Genomic DNA, 4,423 nt, shown 5'->3' with positions numbered 1-4,423 from the left:
AGACACCTCACAAGTACAAAAAGGACCAATGTGGCTGCCAGTCACCTAGCAGATACTGTGGCCGAATGACTCCACAAACATAAACAGCAGGAATATGCAGCGAGCTGCACTGTCAGGTGCTGAGGCTGAAGTGACCTCACCATCAGCCATGAAGCCATATAGCTGCTCCTGGCCTCTTAGGCAGTGAGGCACAATTGCCCTAAACCAGCACAAACAGCAGCAATGCGCATGCTGATCATCAGTCACATACTGATGCACAACTGACTGCAAAAGCACAAACAGCAGCAATGGGCCTGCTCCCCTTTTATGAGGCATTGAGACACAAGGCACCTCACCATCATCACCTAAGCTATGGCCATGCTGTTGGCCTACCAGCTGCAGAGGCACAACTCACCTTACAAGTGCAAATGGCATCAACCTGCCTGCTGCTGCCCTATCTGGGACTGAGTCACAAGGGAGCTGAAAAGTGCAAACCTTCACAGAGGAGAAGCTCACCTGGGACACTCTCACGTCCCTCAATTACGCTGTTGTCGCTCCATACAGAACAGTCTTCTGCAAACGGCTTTCATCTCCTGGCAAGACTCTCTCCACATCATCGGACAGCTCCACTCTCACCCTGGCAACAAATCACAAAAGGGAATGATTCGTCTTGCTTTTCCTTTAGTAGTATCAAGTCTGAGCTGGGAGCCTTTGCACTGCAGCACCTACACAATGACAGCAGGATGCCACTTCCATTTCTAGTGCATTTCTAGGGACAGAGATCAGCTGAGGCAGCAGCTCCACTGCAAACGGTTTCCCACACTGTCACATCAGCTCAGCACTGCACCAGCCATCAACCTGACACCAGACCTCTGCTCTGCCACCTACTCTACAAACACACTGTCTCGGCCCCACACAGCTGCCTCTTCTCCTCAATACAACCAAGTGCCAGCAAGAAGAGATGCATGCAGGACACTTGCCACTTGCACACTCCCCAGCCACTGCTCTGCTCGCTGCCTTCCCTTGGCTCCTCAACCCAGACACACAGCCAAGCTCTTGCGGTAACACCACAAGGTGGCCAAGGCACTCTAGGCTCACAAGCCCTCTGCAAATGAGCAGCACAAGATCAGGCACAGAGCTGCCTCCTTGGGCGATGCTGCTCTTTTCAGAGGGAAGGAGCCTGCTTCCTTTGGGCACAGCACGCTGCTGCTTTCCACCTCCATCCCCTCACGAACCTCCACCTAGGGATGGGGGCATGGGGATTTTCTTTAGTAATACAAAAGATACAGATAGAACGCAGAAACAATTGAGAGTCTTGAAGGCCTCCTGAGCCCAAAGTAACCTCCCTTCCTTTCCTTTACTTACTTAGACAAGGAGCCCTGGGGAAGGGGAAAAGGGTGCAGAGGCTTTGACATGAGGCCCAAGCAACGAGACAGCCCCACACTGGACGGCTGCTGAAATGACAGCTGTCCTGGCTGCGCAGCCTCTGCAGCAGCAGTCCCGGCTCCACAGCTGGCTTCACAGAGCACTGAGGGCTGGGCGACCTGGCCCTGGGCACATCTTCACCCCTCGCAGAGCCAGCAGCCCAAGAACTCTGAGACTTCCTCAGGTCAAGCTACAGAGGCTTTGGGGCACTCACACAAAGGCACTCAAGACATGCTGGCATTTAGTATAAGGGTCTTGGACTCATCCTATATGGCACCACAACCTTCGAGGAAAAGGAGGGGAGCACAAGAGCATTTGCTGAGGGGGCTGGCAGGAACAGCAGTTGCGGGACATGGAATTTGCAGCACAGCAGAGGTACCAGGAGGTGAACCCACAACCCAAGTCACCCAGACAAGCCAGGCGCATTTATGGAAGCCTTCGCATCCACACGTAGCCTCTTCTCAGTCACTTGCAGCTGCTTTCAGAGAGGGATCACAATGCTGGCCAAGATGTCGACAGGTACAGGGACACACCCTGGCATCCTACCTCCACCCTCAGGGGCTCTAGGACTGCACTGGGAACCTCCATGAGTGGAGCAACCTAGAAAGAAAGAAAGAAAGAATCAGTGTTACTGTCAGTTCTGCTGACCTTACAGAGTCGCAACAGTCAGGGGCCAATGTCTCCCCTCTGTGCTGAGCTGTATTGGTGAGAACACAGCCAGCAGGGTCACCAAGACGTTTTACCCCTCTTTTTGACACAGGGGAGACCATGTCTGTATACCAGCTCCCGTCTGGGCTCTCCAGTTCTGCAAAGGCACTAACACACAGCAGGGAGTCCAGCACAGGGAAACCAAGATGGTCAGGGGCTGAAATGTGGGGCATATAAGAAGAGGCTGGGAGAGCTGGGTTTGTTCAGCCTAGACAAGAGAAGGCCAAGGGGGATCTTCATGCTGTGCACAGCTACCTTATGGAGGGCACAGAGAAGATGGAGCCAGATTTTCTTGGAGGTGCACACTAAGAGCAAGAGAGGAAACAGGGACATATTGGACAATGGGGAATTCTTCTGAGATGTTAAGAAGAAACCTTTTTCTCCGTGAGGGTGGCCGAGCTGTGGCACAGGGATCCAGAGAGGTTCTCAGATCTCCATCATTGCAGATAAGCAAAACTCCACTGGAAAAGGCCCCAAGATACATCCTCTACTGGCACCTGCCTTGAGCAGGGTGTTGGAGCCCGACCTCCAGATGCCTCCCTCATTGCAGTCTCAAGGAATCTGCTATTCTGAGACTCTTGCCAAAGGGACCAGTGGCTTTGCAAATGCCACCTCCACCACAGACCAAGGACAGGTGTCTCAGAGCCATCCATCGCCCTCAGAGGCCTCACTTCTTGTGAGGGGGCACCTCCCCTCTCTGCAAGGGTCTGCGTAGGAACAAAGTGGAGAAGTGGCAATGACTGCTTTGATTATCTCCCTGAGGGATCGCAATGGATTAGCGTCTGAGATGGGAAGATGCAATGAGGGTCCAGCTTCAACAGGAAGCCTTTAAGGAAGGAGAAGAGAACTTTCTCCAGCAGAGTCAGGAAAAGCCCAAAGACTCATGGAAGCATCAAGACCTTCCCAAACTGCAAGCCTGAACCTCAGCTGACAGAAACCACCAAACTGCGAGCAGCCTTGGCTCGCACCACGATGGTCCAAGGAGGGAACATGGTCACCAACAGTCCTCACCCAGGTCTCCCAGAAGGACTCTGTGACGGCAGGCTGAGCTCTGGGAGCAGAGCACTGCTCTCTCCAGACACCTACTCCCAGGCTGAGCAGAAAAACACTGGGGCCAACATCTGGCTCCACCATAGGGCATCTCGCACTGTAACATGCTGCTACCCCCGCACCTCACAGAGGGTTGGTAGCCAACACACACCTCTGCATCAGCGACACACAGGCCACAACACTATACACGGCAGCAGACAGGGCACCCGCAAGTGCCCCAGAACACACAAAGCCCAACTCTCCAGACCTTCCATTCCCTTCTAGGCCTCCAAGGCCTTGCAACAGGCACTGCCTCTGAACAGCCACTCACAGCCTGGGGCCTGCTCACTTCCCACCTCCAGAAAGCAGAGAAGAAGTGCTCTCACAGCAGCTGATCAGGCTGCTCTTGCCTCTCGCTTGTGCCTCAACTTCTCTGAACAAGAAACCTCTTTGAAAATGTGGACCATAACCTTTTGCAGAGGGGACATTCCTTCTGTCTTCTCCAACAGCCTTTGCACCCATTCTACAATGACTGCATACTTGGACAGAAAATCAGAGACCTCTAACGGGCTACAGCTCCAAATGTGTCATCAAAGCAGGTGGACACCTCAAAGACAGAGACAGCATTCAGACCTTGCAGGAAAATCTCACAAGCTCCCTGCTCTTTTGACAGGGGCAACTTCTAAAGCACACACACAGCCTCGGAATAAGAGATTACTAACACCACTGCTCACACCAGCACTAGATTCATTTAGCAGCCTCAAAAGTCTAACTGGACTCCCTAGATGACCGGGAGGAGGCTGCAAGCTTCTACTTAGCAACAAGTGGAAAGGCAAACTCCATCTCCATGTTTCCACAGAACATCATCCACATTTGAAATGTAGCAGTACTAACTCAGGATGACGGAGTGGAACAAAATGTGTGTCAGATGATGTGGGACATCGACTTCTGCTTGAATAATGAGGTGCATTTCTGTATTGCTGTAGAGCTTGGCAGGGGTCAATCCCTCCTCTGAGCACACACAACAAACCCAGAAGTGACCTCACCACCAACATCCAAGCCATGTGTCTTCTCCTCACCTGTCACCTGCTCACATAGAGGTGACCTCACAAGTCCATACCCCCACCACATGCCTGCTGATGGCCTATGGGCTTCAGAGACAGAACTTTCCTCAAATTAACTTCCTCAGCCATCAGCTACTGCTGGCCTAACAGCTACTCTGACAAAAGAGACCTCACAAGCAATGCCCATGCCTAACTGCCTGCTGCTGGCCTAGCAGGCA

Source organism: Apteryx mantelli, chromosome 20, assembly GCF_036417845.1.
Source record: "Apteryx mantelli isolate bAptMan1 chromosome 20, bAptMan1.hap1, whole genome shotgun sequence".
Lineage (NCBI taxonomy): Eukaryota > Metazoa > Chordata > Aves > Apterygiformes > Apterygidae > Apteryx > Apteryx mantelli.
The sequence above is the reverse complement of the archived record's forward strand: the minus strand, read 5'-3'. Positions refer to the sequence as shown.